This window comes from Zootoca vivipara, chromosome 2, assembly GCF_965207765.1.
Source record: "Zootoca vivipara chromosome 2, rZooViv2.hap1.1, whole genome shotgun sequence".
NCBI lineage: Eukaryota > Metazoa > Chordata > Lepidosauria > Squamata > Lacertidae > Zootoca > Zootoca vivipara.
In genome coordinates this window covers 54091659-54109652 of record NC_142584.1, presented here as the reverse complement: position 1 = coordinate 54109652, position 17994 = coordinate 54091659, and the positions used below count along the sequence as shown (strand labels likewise).

General features: G+C 42.8%; 1 long non-coding RNA gene across 1 annotated transcript in view; it reads right to left on the bottom strand.

Moving 5' to 3' along the window:
- Nucleotides 1–17994, bottom strand: part of LOC118081529 (uncharacterized) — an 88004-nt gene that overhangs the window by 1542 nt on the left and 68468 nt on the right. The window contains exons 5-6 of the long non-coding RNA XR_004692084.3: nucleotides 5355–5398; nucleotides 1664–1805 (exon numbers count right to left, since the gene is read on the bottom strand). This is a non-coding gene — a long non-coding RNA (uncharacterized LOC118081529). The remainder of the gene's footprint in view (nucleotides 1–1663; nucleotides 1806–5354; nucleotides 5399–17994) is intronic.

Below are 17994 nucleotides of genomic sequence, written 5' to 3'. Positions count from 1 at the left end.
CAGTACGTCTTACAGCTAGCCTGGGAGATTTTGGTGAGCTCTGAAAACCTTTTCATTTCCAGAACATTAATGTCATAAGGTCACTACTTCTCCTTTATTTATTAGGTGTGTCCATTCTCCATTCGGTTCTGTTATTGTTTATTAAATAATAAACATTTCAAATAAATAAATACATACAATTGATGACAGCGTAATAGTGGCCTACCTCCTAGGGTTGCTATAAGACTTAACAAGACAACATTTCTGCCCTTGGGCCAAGTGACACAAAGGTTTCAAAACATCTTGTGGCATCTGTTTGGTTATATGTTGCTTTGTCTTTTCCCCCCCATTCCAGATTTGGTTTCATCTTTAACAAGTCTAAGTCTGCAGTTCACAAAATTGATCTGGAAACTGTGGCTCACATCAAGACAATCAGCTTCAAGAACTACAGCTGTTTGCCCCTAGCCATGGCCTATACACATCTGGGTGGCTACTTCTTCGTCCAGTGCAAAACAAACATGTCACTACCAATAACTCCACAGCTTATAATTGACAGTGTTACAGATTCTGTTATTGGCCCCAACAGCGACATATCAGGTACTCCCTACATCTCCCCTGATGGACGCTATTTGGTCAGCGCAGATGAACAGAGCGGGAGGATCAGAGTCCAGACAATAACAATCCAAGGGGAAATCAAGTTGATTTATGACTTACAAACCACCATGCACATATCCGATCTGACATTTCAGTCCTCTTTCACCGAAGGCAATCAGTATTATATATACGCTACTTCACATTTGCAAACAGATGTGCTTTTTGTAGAGTTGTCAACAGGGAAAATGGACATATTGAAGAATTTAAAGGACCCTATCAAATCCAAAGACTGGCCCTGGAGTAACTACAACAGAATTATCCAAGACAGTGGATTATTTGGACAATACCTTATAACACCAGCAAAGGAGTCACTATTTATAATTAACGGGAGACAAAACACATTACGCTGCGAGGTTTCGGGTATCAAGAGAGGCAACACAGTGGTTTGGGTTGGAGATGTATGAAAAGACAAAAGGAACAGAACTGCCATAAAACAATGGACTGATTGAACCTTTAACTGCAAAAAATATATATATGCAGTAGCATTGTATATTTTTACACTGAGGAAAAAACTGTATAAGCTTCATGGTGCAACACTGGCCTATTTGCAAGGTTTATAATATAAGGTATGCTCTGCTAATAGGAATTGGTTACGCTGGGAATTTGTGTGGAAGTCGGACATGACAGCTTGAGTTACGGAACATATACTAGGAAAAGGAATGATTTCTCAAAACTGAGATTGTATAAGCCACATTCCTTTGTGATTCTGTACAACAACACTTTTGCGTTGAAAGGCTGATGACTCCTTAAGTTCCATCAGTATTCATTCTATTGGTCCAACATAACATTGCCTGTAGTGTGTGCCATGTGGCATGAAGTCAGGCCTGTAGCTTAGACATTTTCACATGGATGGGCACACTAGAGAACTTTAGGCGTTTATGTACTTTGTTGAAAATGCAATCTCAGTCAAAAAATCCTTTTTAAAGCTTTTTTTAAAAATTAAAATGCTATTTATATGATTGTTCAGTACGACAAATATTATCAAGTCAGGAAATTTAAATATTCGAACAGGTAAAAAAAATCCACTTACCTTTAAAAATAATCGGACTAAGAAGGTAAGTTCTGGTCAATATCTGGTCAATATTTTTATTTACATTGCTTCAAAATGCAGATAGGGTCGCAATACCCCTACATGCCCTCCAATAGCTGCAGGCCTCCATGGAAAACATCACCTTTAACATCAGAGGAAAGAGGTAAGAGGTTAAAATTAAGGACTGAGGGGAGGGTGTGAGAGCACATTGTCACTGAAAGTAGTATTTAGAATGCAAAGAGATTGGAGAGAAAAATACACTGTTTCTTTACGGGGAAACATAATTCAGGAAGGATAACCCAACGCCTTTCTGAGACCAAACAGGATAGAGTTCTATACTGCCAGGTAATATTTCTCTGTCTCACAGCAAGCACCTAAAATTGATATGGGTGAGGAACATTTCTCCTCTTCAGTCCTAAGGAGAACATTTTTCAATTTTGTATGAGGCGTTTCTAAATAAAGGAGGCGGGGCATATTTGAAAGCTAAAAAAACATATGGGCAAATATGCAATTATCTTCTATGTAATCAGGAAAGAAAGCTTTATCTGTTTTTATTTTTAAGCAGCAGCTACCATTGCTAAGTGTGCAAGTGTGCTATTTCAGCAGGCAGGAAAATAAGCAGTGTTGTTCCCAGTGCAGAGAGAAACGTTTCCAGAAATAATTTCTTCCCCTTCATTAAAAATTTACCATTACTCGAAGTAATTGGGTTCTTCATGAAAACAATAGCTATCTCTTGAAAAGTACCCTTTCCAGTGGCCTATTTTTGTGCAGAAAACCTTTAGCTTTTATATAAATCAGACACTTAATTTACATCTGTCATCCAAGAGCCTGCAAAAAAGGGTTTTTTTAAAAAAAAAATTGCTGCTGCTGTTCATTTTCTTCTCCCATTCATGGTGTTCTCATTTATAGTCAATTATCATTCAGTTATGCTGCTCCCCCTCCCAAAATAAAAATAAAAATCTAAAACCAATTAAAATATATCCAACAATGCAATAGCAGACACTGAGAACTGTAAGCGGATTTGCCATAAAGAGATGTAAAATATATGTATAAAGAGATGTAAAATATATGCTACATTGGACACTGCAACTAATCATAGTTGGGAAACAGAGAAGATGGTTATAAAATGTAGTTGGATATATAATACAGTACCCAATCCCAGGGTAGTCCAAGCAATCGGAAGTGAAAATATGAATCCTTATCCAATGATTTTTAAAAGGTATTTTCAAGTTGATTTAAAAAATAACTTTTTGCAATGGCAATGTTTGTTGCATCATCCTACTTGGGGAGGGGGGTGTCGCAGAAAAAAGAGAAGAGATCTGAGTTTGGCATGGGATTATAAAGGCATTACTGAATACGTATGGTGTTCTTTAGAGTACTAGTTCTCCATTTTAATATGGAGGCAGGGATTCAAATAATGCATGACAGGCTTGTAGGGCTATACAGGTTAACCTAGGCATAAGCAAACTCCGACCCTCCAAATGTTTGGGGTTACAATTCCCATCATCCCTAGCTAACAGGACCAGTGGTCAGGGATGATGGGAATTGTAGTCCCAAACACCTGGAGGGCCAGAGTTTGCCTTTGCCTGGGTTAGCCTCCTCCCCTCCGCTACAGCATTCCTAGTGGCCACACGCCCAACCAGCAACACATTTGGTGTACCTAAGGACTAGGCAAGACCCCATGCACACAACTACATACAATCATAGAGGTCCCCAATGCAAATGGAGATCCTGGATCAATCAGGTTTGTCTTTCTAACAGGGACCTTTATACATATGTTGATATACACATAGAGCCCCTTCTCACATGTGCTGAATAGGTGGATGGCAGAACAGCATGGATAGTAGGAGCAAGGGAAGTGAAGGGCAGGATCACACATTCCTTATTTGGGGCATCATCTGAACCTCACTGTGGTTACAACTAAGATGAATTAGGATTAATCTGACATTAGGCTTTTGAACTATGAACATTTCTACTTTGGTTATTCTTTTCCCAAGTGATTTCCATGTCTATGCCTACTTTACCAGACATTTTAATTAAGACTGCGCCTGCTCTACAAGTGAAGACCATTTAGTGCTCATGAATTTCCGTCAGGTACCATGGATACTGTAGATGTATATGGGAATGCTAGGGGATTGCTAACCAAGAATTCTCAGTGGCCTCACGAATCTTTGGCTCTTAGCTTTAAGCTAGTATAGCTTAACAATCAACCAAGGTCTGTAGCCTAGATATACAGTAAAGGTAAAGGTAAAGGGACCCCTGACCATTAGGTCCAGTCGTGACTGACTCTGGGGTTGCGGTGCTCATCTCGCGTTATTGGCCGAGGGAGCCGGCGTACAACTTCCAGGTCATGTGGCCAGCATGACAAAGCCGCTTCTGGTGAACCAGAGCAGCACAAGGAAATGCCGTTTACCTTCCTGCTGGAGCGGTACCTATTTATCTACTTGCACTTTGACGTGCTTTCAAACTGCTAGGTTGGTAGGAGCTGGGACCGAGCAACGGGAGCTCACCCCGTCGCGGGGATTCGAACTGCCGACCTTCTGATCAGCAAGCCCTAGGCTCAGTGGTTTAACCCACAGCGCCACCTGCGTCCCTAAGATATACAGTAGGTTAAGTCAAATCATTCTGGTTGCTTTGAATGCTGAAGAATGAGATCAAATGAAGTAAAAAAGCACAGAATTCTTGACGTTAGCCAGAAACCCACTGCTTAACCTTATAGCAGAGAAAGTAGGGTTCCAGCACATATAGAGCGCTCTTAAAAGGAGTAGGTGGGGGGCTGTGTCTCTTCTAGCCCTCCTCCTCCCAGTTTGATCAGTGCTAAGATATACATTTTTTTTTATTTGCTAAAGCCTACATAATTTTCCCTATGAGCCATAGGAGGTTAGAACCCAGATACCTAATATTGGATGTAGCCTCCATTTAGAAATATGCAGTGGTCATTAACGGTAAAACAAAATTGTATCCATACATTGCATCTCTTCTGGAAGGTGTTTTGCTGGATCTGGGCCCTGCTCTACTGTCCCTTTTGTATGATTTCTTGAATATTTTACTCTGGATATGGTAAGTTTCCCATAAATGAAGACCTTTGTGGAATAGATATAGCAAAAATGTTACTTTTATATAAAAAAAATATTTTAAAATGCTTGTAAATATCTGTTCAGGTAAATATTCTTGAAATTAAGGTGTGAAGGATGTGTAATAGGCTTCACTGTTTTTTGTTTATCTTAACACATTGGACTAGAGTTAACTCCAAACTTTGACCTTCCAAAGATGCTCCTATGACTTTCCTCTTCTGCCCCCAAGGTCTGTTGATGTGTTTTCTAAATATCCTAATGGCTTGGTCCTACTTAGAAGATGATATTTAATATAGATGCATCACATGTGAACAGTTCCAATGATGTTTGATCCAATATGAAAAAGTGCTGCACATTTGAGCATCATTTTTCCTTATACACACTAAGATCACAAATTTATCTGTACCACAAAAGGTGTAAAACATGTTTGTCTCCTTTAAACTTTTTTCCCCCTCAAACATATTAAATCTCATTTGGTTGCATTTTCTGATTTAATTCATTTGGTCTGCCACACAACATGCAAAGTACCACTTCATATTTATTTCTTCGCCAAGAAATTAATAGTCACAGTGATTAAGTGAAAGTAATTTAAATTGAACTAGCATGTAATTACTTACCCTAACATGCTCGTGTATCACTTGAGAGTTCCATTTGATGGACACTGAAATCAATGAACAAAGTAACCCATTTAAGATAAGGATCAAGTCCCTGAGATCCAATGTAATGCTTACGCACTGCTTAGATGAAATAAAGGACAATGCAAACTAATTATCCATACAGTATTACAATGGGTGATTTTTAAAATAATAAATTGACTGAAAAGGCAAGGCCAGAATTCAATTTAAACATTTATCATGTTGCATGCTTTGCAGCAGTCAAGATGAAGCATGCTATGGTGCAATTTAGAGATAAACTGTATTGGGGGGGGTGGCCAACACCCTTGCACATATCCCCCAGAACTCTATAGAGCTTTGTTCCACCATCACCTCTGGTATGCATTCAGACAGTGCAATGAGCCATTACAGAGAATGGGAGGCCTATATCTCACATCCAGGCCATCCTTTCTGAGTGATTAAAGTTATGCTCCAAAACATGAGTAACTATGCAGAGATGTCATGTTGGATAGGGATAAGGAAGTTCTATACAGATGCCACTTATTTAAGGAATGGACGTTTGCACTATTTGCACACTGTGAATTGCTTTTACACATCTGCCAGGCAAGGGTGGGGAAGGAAGGAACAGTGCTCTATGGAAGAAGTATCTCTTTACTGAGATACTGACTCACCCAGAAGTGGCTTCTTAAAAAGCAGGGACATGATACAGAATAAGGTGCTGACTGAACCATCTGCTTCCTATACACCTTGGGCGATATCTTGGGGAAAACAGCTGGTACCAACATAGCCTAAGGGGGGTGGAGAATCACCTTCAAACAGCCTTGCATTTTCTTCAAGGCTTGTTTAATTAAGTACTTCAGCGCAGAGCCCTCTGCATTGCATGGTGTCTTTGACACTTGTCAGACAGTCAGATAAAGTCAGTCAATACAAAATGACAGACAGGAAACTGGCCTGTGCTTGGCGAGCAAAACAAAGTGCACTTAGCCTTAGCCAAACAAGCCCTTCCAGAGCTTTGAAAGGTTAGCACAAATTTAAATGCCCTTTCCCCTTAGAGCTCTGGCATTTCAAGAAATGCAAGTCAAATGAATTTCTCCTGAATTGTTACAGGCACGCTTCCTGATTTGTTCGAAAGGCAGCTGTGTTCCAAGCTTTTTTCCCAGGAACTCGAAGTCAAATTATGGCACGAGGCCCCCAGCTTGTATTAAAGGATAAGCATCCACTGGGGTGGTTTTTTGAAAATCCAACCATTCTCTCAAGTGCCTTCATATATTAGCATAACTGAATTGCAGCAGTGGAGCAGCAGTGAGATTGGCATCCCAGTATAAAGCACTTGCAATCAGGCATTTGCCTGTCATGTAGGCATAATATTGCTGAGTAATCTCCTGCTTTGTGTCTATTGCCTGTTGAGATGCCCATCCTTAGAAATTCTGTGGTTCTCCAATATGTCATGTGAAAGAGCTGCATAACAGCTGGATTTCTGGTCCTTTGGTTCAATGCTATTCAAGGCATCAGTACATAACTGCAGGCCTAAGCTGCAAACATAATTGGTAACTATACCTGTACAAATGGAACCAGCTAAAAATGTACCGTAGGTGCATATAGACTGCAAGGAGTGATGCTACCTTCTATAGATGCACCTGTTTCCATCCCCAAAAGCTTAACTGGCATAATTTGAAACACATAGTCCTCAACTACAATCTGCAAATATAGCAATTAATACTGGATGAATAATTCAGCACCTCAAGAATCTCGGTTTTATTTTTATAAATCCAAGTAGCTAGCCCTTAAGGTCTGAAATATAGCCATGTGTGGATAATGCTTGATTATTTCACTCAGGGAAGGACGCTTGAGCAACATTTCCAATTTCAAACCTGCTTAAGCTCAGTTCAAATGCAGCTTCTGAATTTATGTATGACTACCAACCATTGCATTGCTTTCTGACCCTCAGCAGCATACATAGCACATAGCGTGGTGCACGTTAATTCAATAAATCACTATATGGTAGCTGTACTAGCACATTCCAGTTTTAGCCACAAAGGAAAATGTGTTCCACTATGAATACCTTAACTCCTGGAGGTGCTGACCCCTCTTCAATGATGTCTAAATACATAAAACTGCTTGGATTCATCTATTGCTTCCCTCTGTTCTTGTAGCGGTCGACTGAATTTTTCTAATATTCTATTCTCAGTGCAAAAATTTGCTGTTTTGAAGGGTGCAAAGAGACCCACCACCACCACCACCACAGCAGCACACCTGCCTTCAGCTAGTCTGTCATTCTTGCTCCTGTTTGCTACCATTATTCCCTTGTTATATTGCTGCATTGGTGTCATAGATTTTTTTTTACATTGTCCACATTGTCCACATTTTTTTTTCAGCACCAAGCTGTGAATTGAGTCCACGTGCTGATGAATATTAAAAGGTTCTCTTAAAAAACCAACACCCATGCAGTAATGTGCATAAATGGCTGGCTTTAATAACAGCTGAAGAATTAAAAGACACTGGTGCACATTAAAAGAGCCTTTTAAAGTCCTGTTGCTGGGCACAAATGACTTAGATTTCCAACTCCCAAATGGCATGTTCTTGGCTTTCAAGTGCCTCCCTATCACCAAACATGGGTGAGGAAGCCACTTTCTAGATACACAGACATTTCAGAAACCTCCCAGTTTGGTTCAGCACTTCTCTCAGTGTTGAACTGCAAATTGGAACCTTCTTGGGGGCAGGCTGTGGCAGGTACCATTACTTTTTTTGCTTACGCTATAAAGTACCCTGAAGAGCTGGGGCAGTAGCTCAGGTTTGCAGTATAGTACTTGCCCGGGAGTGTATGTGTGGTGTGTTACCTAAAGACAGGACTCCCCATAACTCTATAGCCCCAGGTCTGTGCTGTTGCCACGTAGCCCTTTCTGCAAGATCTGGTGCTTGAGGCTCAGACTCTGTGCTAGCAGATGCCAGGTTAATTTGAGAGCTCTCGTTTGCACTTTAATGGGGCTGCACTTGACTGCTTGCCAAAGCAACGTCCTGAAGGTTTATTGCCATTGGCCCAGGAGGACTCACTCTTCATCCTGGGCATGAATGTGTCCATTAGTTTGCCATGAAACACAAGCCTAGAAATAGCATCAGGGAAAAGCCCATGGGAAATTCAAGTGGCTCCAGTCACGGCGGCCGACAGAGTTATGAAAATGAAAAGTAACGGCAAGGATTCCTCCTGACCACGACTTTAATTTACAGTGTGTGAGGTGAACTCAAGGACAGACTTGCCAGTTGTCCTTGCGAGTTAGGCTGAGCATACTTTAAGGAACTAGGAAGCCTGCAATTCTTAAAATATTGGGCAGTGAGACGATGGCAAGTGTCCCATTTCTTCTTATGCTAACACAAACACTTCAGACAAGTAATACTTCCACTGTTGCAATTACATGGGACAAATAGGTCATAGTTTCAAAGCCCCAGGGTACTGTGCATTCCGTTAAAAGTATGACCTCCATATTTACAAAGACAGTATGGGAAAATTGCCACAAATTAGTTTATAATCCCCCAAAGTATGGTACATTCTGATTACTTGCCTTCAGGATAATTACCCTCTTCATCAATTATTAGCCTCACGGATGGCTGCTAAGATTTACCAGCCATTAAAAGATAGGCATGATTTACAAGAGTTTTGAACAGAATCCAAAGCTAGCGCCCTCTTTTTATTTGGTAAGAAGCATTACATCTACCGGCATTGGATGTAATGTGGCTGACTCACATTATGGGGTGGCTACATAAATAATTTGTATGTTCTCAGCCTAAGACTTGCATAAATTCACATATTAGGGGTTTCCCTGGGTTAGAATCATAGAATCATAGAGTTGGAAGAGACCACAAGGGCCATCCAGTCCAACCCCCTGCCAAGCAGGAAACACCATTGTTATGTACTGAGCAAGCATTCTTGACATATGGCTGTCAAGCCTCCGCTTAAAGATCGCCAAAGAAGGAGACTCCACCACACTCCTTGGCAGCAAATTCCACTGCCGAACAGCTCTTACTGTCAGGAAGTTCTTCCTAATGTTTAGGTGGAATCTTCTTTCTTGAAGTTTGAATCCATTGCTCCGTGTCCGCTTCTCTGGAGCAGCAGAAAACAATCTTTCTCCCTCCTCCATATGACATCCTTTCATATATTTGAACATGGCTATCATATCACCCCTTAACCTTCTCTTCTCCAGGCTAAACATACCCAGCTCCCTAAGCCGTTCCTCACAAGGCATCGTTTCCAGGCCTTTGACCGTTTTGGTTGGGTTAATCCATCTAGCAGGCAGACAAGGGAGTCCTTCAAGGAGACCTCTTTAAGTTACTTCCATGAGCTAAACCATGTGCTACATATTGCCACCCAGCCATAAATTTGGAACCTGGAATGCCCAGGATCTTCTCTGAGCCACCCCTTACTTCCCCTGTATCTGTTATGGACCCTCTTAGAACAAAACGTAAACATGGAGACTTTGAACATGACTTCATTTTGCCTAGAATAGCTCTGCTTGTTCCTTCCCAGGAGAAAATGCATGCTGTCAGCATGGGGATGGATGCTACATTCAGTGACGGAGCTTCATGCTTGGCACCAGGGAGGGCAGAGAGCAGGCGGGGGCGGGGCACGCCGGCCTCAGGGACAGGGTCACATTCTGGGGGCATGGCACGCCATCCACAGGGGCATGGCACACATCCTGGGGTGTGTGGCGTGCCTCCTGCAGGAGCGTGGCGCCCATCAGGGGTGGGGTGGCAGCCACAATGAAACCCCACCAGGATCGCGCTGCCAGGTGCGCTCCCCCCACACTCCTCTTCCTCCACCAGTGGCTACATTATAGCATGTAAGTAACTGGAACTAACTTTAGACGACATGCCAAGTGTAAGGAAATGACTGGTTCTTATTTTTTATTTTGATGCAACCTATTTGTATTACCCGCTTTATCTTCTTGAGTCCTTTAATAATAATAATAAAAAACAGAAGAGCCTTGAAAGATCATGCTAAAGGCCCATCTAGTTGTTCTCACTGGCCAACCAAATGCCTAAGGGAAGCTTTCAAAGCAGCTCACATGAGCACAACCGCGCTCTCCCCACTTGAGATTCCCAGTACTGGCATTCAGAGCTGCATACTGCCTCCAGCAAACCTTGAATGAGAACTCTGGAGTTGACTATTTTGCTAGTTCTGGTTTCTATTTCACCCACTTGCCTAACCAGTTGTCCATGCTCCAAGTATTTAGAAAGAGATGTTAGGAAAGCACAGATCAAGTTCTTGCCTGGTCAAACCAGAGGGTTTGCTAAAAATTATTTTCTACTTTCAGATGAATTTCTGCAGTTCTGAAGCACCTCCTGACAAGGGAGCAGCAAAGCAAAAGGAGAGGCAGAGAGGGATTGGGAGAGAGAGAGAGAGAGAGAGAGAGAGAGAGAGAGAGAGAGAGAGAGAGAGAGAGAGAGAGAGAGAGAGAGAGAGAGAGAGAGAGAGAGAGAGAGAGAAAATACTCCTTGGAAGACTGGGGAACAGACTTTTGAGATTTTTCAAGCAGGCTAACGAAACATCCCCTGCAGGCCAAGCATCCTTAAATGTCTGTTGGTTAGTTTCCATTTGGCTACAATAAGGAACAAAAGTTTATATGTGGCATTTTGTACCTGACACTACCAACATATCTCCACTATAGCAGGATATTTGTTCCAGAATAATCTGTAACTTTTATTTTTGTGGGTCCCAGTTTTGACCTTATTAACAGAATTGTATAAAACTTCTCAGATAAAATGTTTATGTGAGTACCAGTGTCCTGTTTAAATAAGATAAATGTCTCATTCACCTGCATTGATAGGATCCACTCTTTATCACAAGTCCCTTTTGCTTCATCCACAAAAAACTGTTGATCTAAAGTGTTTTTCAGCCTGTGCACTGGACTTTCTTGTGCTCTAACCTATACAATTTTATGTTTATGTAATTGGATTCTAAATGCAAACCCCCAAATTATTATTAATAATAATCAGACTTGCATCCCTCCTTTTCTTCAAAGAGTTCATAATGACATACACTAAAGTAACTCATTTTATCCTTACAACAATCCTGTCAGATGTTCTAGACTGGCAGATAATGATGTTCTGAGGCCGTATACCAGGCTTTGTGACCGAGGCCAACCATGGCACCCTATCCACTAGGCAACACAACCTGTCTATGCAGCTTTCTCCCTCGGGAAGTCCCACTTCAGAGCTAATAAAACTGCTGCTGTGAATTTGCCACACATGCTGCATGAAAGAGCCAACGGAATAATATTTATTAGCCATTATAATTCAAATGGCCCAATTTGTCACTGAATGCATTGTTATTAGCAATTCTGGCAATGCAATGTAGATGGGAAAGGCTCACAAAGTGCAATAGATCAGATTTCTTCATTTTTAAATATTATGCCCTTGAGCCTGAATCAGAAGAGCAGGGGACACAGGAGGGAGGAATGGGAAGGCTAGTGATAGATTACTTATCTAAGCACAGGAGTTGGCTGGCTCTCCTCTAACAACCAGAAATCACTCCCCAAAAGCCATATTTGATGAGAGACAGAATTAATGTTTGTTTCCCCTCTCCTCCTTTCTACTACATAAAAATAGAAGACAGGGTCACAAATGGAATACAAAGGGACATTTGTAAATCAGAGTGAAGGAAGAAGGGGGGAATCCCCCAAGGATAACATTGTGATATTTTTAGTGCTTGCCTAGAATTTCCCTCAAGAAGAAAAATGCACATTTAAAAATAAACACACTAAAATGTTGCGTCCAATATTATTGCCCACCCTACTATGGAACAAAATGCACTGAGTGGGGTCCTTGAAGCATTACCCAAGCTGTGCATGAACCTGAAATGTGTTTCTGTGAGTAGTTCTTGCATGGCTAGGAAAACATTAGAATGCCCAGCTGCTTCTGTGGAGGACAACTGTGTGGGTCTCCTAAGGAAATCAGCAAGGGATTGATTCCATGCTCAAGTAGACTCATGTCCTTATCTCCCACTGACTTGGTTGGATCATTTAAATGCTACCTCAGCCATATGAGAAAAGTTGGGGCCATGTCGGTGCACGGGCAGGACCAGTGGACTAGCAGTTGTGCTCCTACTGGAGCAACTACACAACCCATCCAAGTTGCAGCAACTACACCCCACCACAGAGACACACACGACTACTGTGCTTAGAATAATGTTTCAATATCAATAATCTGCACCCACTTTTGAAGTATACATTTAAGGAAGCTATCCATAAACAGGAATGCCCATATGGATAGCCTAGGTCAGGCATCCCCAAACTTCGGCCCGCCAGATGTTTTGGACTACAGTTCCCATCTTTCCCAACCACTGGTCCTGTTAACCAGGGATCATGGGAGTTGTAGGCCAAAACATCTGGAGGGCCACAGTTTGGGGATGCCTGGCCTAGGTTGTTGGTGGGGAAATGACTCCCCTGGGAAATACCGCTTCTGTGAAGTTCTAATAATACCGACATGCTACTGTGATTTCAAACCAGCCAGAGATTTCAAAGCACCCTTTAAGGCCAGAAACCCAGGAGGAGGAGGAGGAGGAGCAGCAACAACAACAACAACAAAGAGTCCAGGTGAATTAGAGGCCTACCTGACCCAACATCCTACCACCCACGGTGGTCAGATAAATGCCCATATGAAGCCTACAATACTAGCTCTCTCATGCAGATGTTTGCCAGCATCGGGCCTTCAGAGACAAGCTGGCTCTGATCCTGGAGGCACTTCATAGCCATCGTGACTACTAGCCGCTGATAGCTCTATCAGTGGAAGACTCTGAGCTCTTCAATTTGAGTGGCACCCTGTGCAACGCTGAAATTTCGTGACCCCCCATCTCTCATTGCTCCATTCTACAACATCGTTGCGGTGTCCCTGCAGTGTGGTGCCCAGTGCTGCCGCACCAGTCTCACACTCCTAAAACTGTATTCAGCTTTATCTTGCATTCATTTGTTTAATCCCCTTTTAAAGTCATCCGGGATGCTGGCCACCTCCCTATCTTACAGTAGTGAATTCCCTAGTTTTAACTATCCACTGTGTGAAGTACTTTATCTTCCCTGCCCCAAATCTCCCATCATTCAGCTTCTTTGGTTGCCCCTGGATTCTATTACGAAAGAAGAATAAATCCATATTTAAACATGCCTCATGTATTCTTAACTAACGTGTTCTCTATTATTTGTGGGAAACAGTAGTGATACCCATCGGGGTTAATCTTGCTGACAGCTTTTAACTATATCTAGACAGGATCATGGGTGGCGCTGTGGGTTAAACCACTGAGTCTAGGGCTTGCTGATCAGAAGGTCAGCGGTTCGAATCCCCGCGATGGGGTGAGCTCCCGTTCCTCGGTCCCAGCTCCTGCCAATGTAGCAGTTCAAAAGCACGTCAAAGTGCCTGTAGATAAATAGGTACTGCTACAGCGGGAAGGTAAATGGTGTATCCATGTGCTGCTCTGGTTCGCCAGAAGCGGCTTAGTCATGCTGGCCATATGACCTGGAAGCTGTATTGCCATCTCCCTCGGCCAATAAAGTGAGATGAAGTCCTCCACGACTGGACCTAATGGTCAGGAGTCCCTTTACCTTAACTTTACCTATACAGGATCATAGGTGAACAAAATATCCTTCCTGCCCTCAGGGAGTTATATCCTTTCCTTCTCAGTACGCTATGGGGTTTAGTCTTCAGTGTGAACTCAAAGAGTTGTTGCTGAAACCCAAGTTTAATTTCAGTAACCAAATGATATGGAGAAGTGTGTGCCTGTTCCATTCTCTTTCAGTGATAATTTGTGCAAATATGTATGCTATGGAAGGCATTCCAACACAGAACTGTGAGAGGGGCTCTAGATGTGAATTTCTTTTGAAGATCAAAACTTGAAGATCCTTGAGACATTTGTTATTAGCCCCTTGGTCACTGAAGCCACTGAAACCAAACCTATATTGCGGTTGGTAGGGTTGTATGGAATATAAATCAGCCTCCACAATTTTCCTTTGTCGTTGATGTATGTGACTCAACCTGCCCTTCAGGAGTACAGCTATTTCCTATGCATCTTTCTTTTTAAGGGCATTGATGACTGTTTCCTTAAGTCATTGTAGAAGCTTTCTCTGGGTCCTCTGATGTGGATTGAAAGGCTCAGACAGCCTGGGTTAAATACATTAAGAATAATAATAATATCAAAACATTTATGTACTGCTCGATTCGAATTAAAACTGTACATTGCATACAATAAAAGAATAAGGAAACAATTGTGCAATTGTGCTACTTCAGGGATATTTCATAAATGACAAGAAAGTGAATCGGGCATTTTGCTTCTCCATCCATACATTTCATAATTCTACTGCCAAACACTAGCCTTCCACCTCTGCAAAGTAAGCAAACTGCAACTTCTTTCACCCGTCACAACATCCCTCATATTTTCACTCTTTTAATAGTAGACATCAGACAGGATATTCAGATATAATTGAGGAAACAAATTACATTCTTTCATTCATTTATATTTCTTGCTTTTCCATCCCACTTTTTTTTTCTCCAAGGAACTCCCACTGCATTGTTAATCCCCACAACAACCCTGTGAGGTAAATTAGGCTAATAGATGGTGATACAGAGTGGAGGTGGAGCACAAGAGAGTGCAGATTTGGAACCTCTTTCAGTGCAAGAGCCAGAGTGCCAGGATAACGGACAGGTCTTCATTGCTCTGGAAAGTGAATGAGGCTTTAAAGTTTATTTGTGACACTTTAGCATAATGGAAGTCAAAGAATGAGGAAAACAATGAAGCAGAGGCTGAATACATCTTTCCTTTCCTTTGACGGGGTAGCTATTTGGCACTAGCAGTTTAAATAAATGTAAAGGTAAAGGGACCCCTGACCATTAGGTCCAGTCGTGACCGACTCTGGGGTTGTACGCTCATCTCGCATTATTGGCTAAGGGAGCCGGCGTATAGCTTCCAGGTCATCTGGCCAGCATGACAAAGCCACTTCTGGCAAACCAGAGCAGCACATGGAAACACCGTTTACCTTCCCGCCAGAGCGGTACCTATTTATCTACTTGCACTTTGACGTGCTTTCAAACTGCTAGGTTGGCAGGAGCTGGGACCAAGCAACGGGAGCTCACCCCGTCACAGGGATTCGAACCGCCGACCTTCTAATCAGCAAGCCCTAGGCTCAGTGGTTCAACCCACAGCGCCACCTGGGTCCCCTAGCAGTTTAAATAGTAAAACATAAAACAATATTTGCAGGATTTTTTGCAATTCCAGTTGAAAGCTAAAGCTTGCCTATCAGCTTGTCTAAAGGAATATTGGCAAGAACAGGGTGCAGTTTGTTTACCAGACAGGAAAGGCACTTGAAATGGGCCTCATAGGAAGTAAGTAAAGAGGTTTTCAGTACATAATAGACTACAAAGGATGGCTTCCATTGAGTCATTCCCTCAACGGGAACAACAGATTACTGTATAAGCACCATCTTTCCCTAAATTTTATTCTATAAGTTTCACCTTATCATTTTTCCAGACTTCCTACTGCAATCCATAGTCCTTTTGGCATCTCCCCTAATCCCTATCCCATATAATCACCAGCCTTAATTGCTAAGGCAGAGGTCTTTCATTCACTTATATTATCCAACTCTGAGAAGCTTAGCGTATAAAACTTATTCCCTGCCCCAGATATATTTCATGGCATCAACTTTTCTAGACAAAACTGCCTTATACTCACAAGAACATCTGCACTCAGGCTTTCAGAAGCCCCCCCAGGTTTTCAAATCAAGGAGACTCCCCACAATGAAATCATCTTAGAGTCAGTAAATAGCACACCATGTAATGGGAAAATGTGAGAAGTGGCACTGGACACAAAACATAACTTCTGCTTGGCTGGAAAGGGAGCTGTTTATAATTCCTTCACAATCCGTGAGTTGAAATGAGGACAGAGTCCTTGGTGAAGGTACAGCGGATTTGCTCTTATTTTGCTTGTGGTGAGTGTATGGCCTGTAATGTGCTCCTCTGCATTAAAAAAAACCTAAAATGAAATTGTATGTCTTCTAATTTTACTCACCAACTCAGCTGGAAAATACTTATTTTACTCTCCAACTCCCACAGTCGTGTGTGTGTGTGTGTGTGTGTGTGTGTGTGTGTGTGTGCAGCTTACCAAATGGTTGGATCTTTTGCTTGTTTGACTGTTAAATTATATACTGCCATGAATATTTATTAATTTACTCTTATGGTCCAGCCTACACAAGGCATCGGGATCATGTAATATGAATGAAAGATGCCGTTCCACAGCCTGAAAGCTCATAATATGGATGTGGCCGAGTGCCACTTGCTCTCAGCCCAGCAAAGGGGAGGGGATCAGGAAGGTTATACACCAGGCTTCCTCAAGCTCGGCCCTCCAGATGTTTTTGGCCTACAACTCCCATGATCCCTAGCTAGCAGGACCAGTGGTCAGGGATGATGGGAATTGTAGTCTCAAAACATCTGGAGGGCCGAGGTTGAGGAAGCCTGCTATACACAATGAAGGGAAGCTTCACAGACACTTAACCTAGGAATTTCTGGCAGAACTCAGCAACCTGCTCAAAAAGTAGCCTTCCCCTTCTTACAGGCTGCTCTAAATTGAGTGCCACCCATCTGCTCCATTGCCAGCCAATTATTCTCAGGTATAAGCAGTTATCAATAATAAGGCAGAAATCTGGGAAAGGGGGAGCAGAACTGTATCGGAAAATAGGGTGAAAGTAAGCTGGATGACGGCATAGCAGTGACCCAGTGTAGCAAGCAGCCCAAAAAGAGAGGCAGCAGGTGGTTATAGCAGGAATTCTGTAGCTTGAACCCCTGACCTACCTGGTGGCAAGCCAGTGTGTCAAGGCCCCAGTCCAGGGTCAATCCACATGTCCACAGTCCAAAGCACAGTCCCACAAAGATCCTGGAGAATCCAAACTGAGGTCCCTCAACATGGGCAGTTGAGCAGACACAGCACCTCAGCTCTGCTGCCTTTGTGACTTTGCATGCTGATTGCAGCATCTGGGCTTGATGAGGCAAGTGAGCCTCACCTGTCCCAAGCCTACTGCAGTTAAGGAATCACACACCTCCTCCCAGAGCTAGTGAGCCCCACCTGGCCAGCTAGGGAGCTGGGCTGTGGGCCTTGACGGCCTCAGCCTCCTAGAGTGCCCCCCAGCTACTCCCTATGCCTAGTTTGTGGAGACAGGTCCCCCTCTGGCTCTGGTGATGGGTCCTGCTGCTCTGGTTCTTATGCACTGAGCCCTATCTCCTCCTCATCCTCTGCCACCCCGTGAGTACTTCCTACACCAACCTCTCTTTCCCTACTCCGCAGCTTGCCCCGGTGTTTCCCAGTCCCAGCTACACCCCTCGCCAGGATCTTCTTCCTCCACTTCCTCCTCCCCGTAGTCCTGCCAGTTCATAACACTCTGCTAAGTCAACAGAAGCCAATCCCCCTTGGGGAAGACCACTACTGCAGACATAATCCAGACTGAGGAGGACCCCAAACCCCCAAACATGACCATCATTTCAGTTAGTACCTCCTTCATCAGAGGACTTAAATATCCAAAACACTGCCCTGAAAGCATTTGACTGAAGGGTGAGTTCTTTCTTTAAGGGAAAAAAAAAACAGCAACAACCCTAACGGTTGTTGAGCCGAGCCGTTATCATG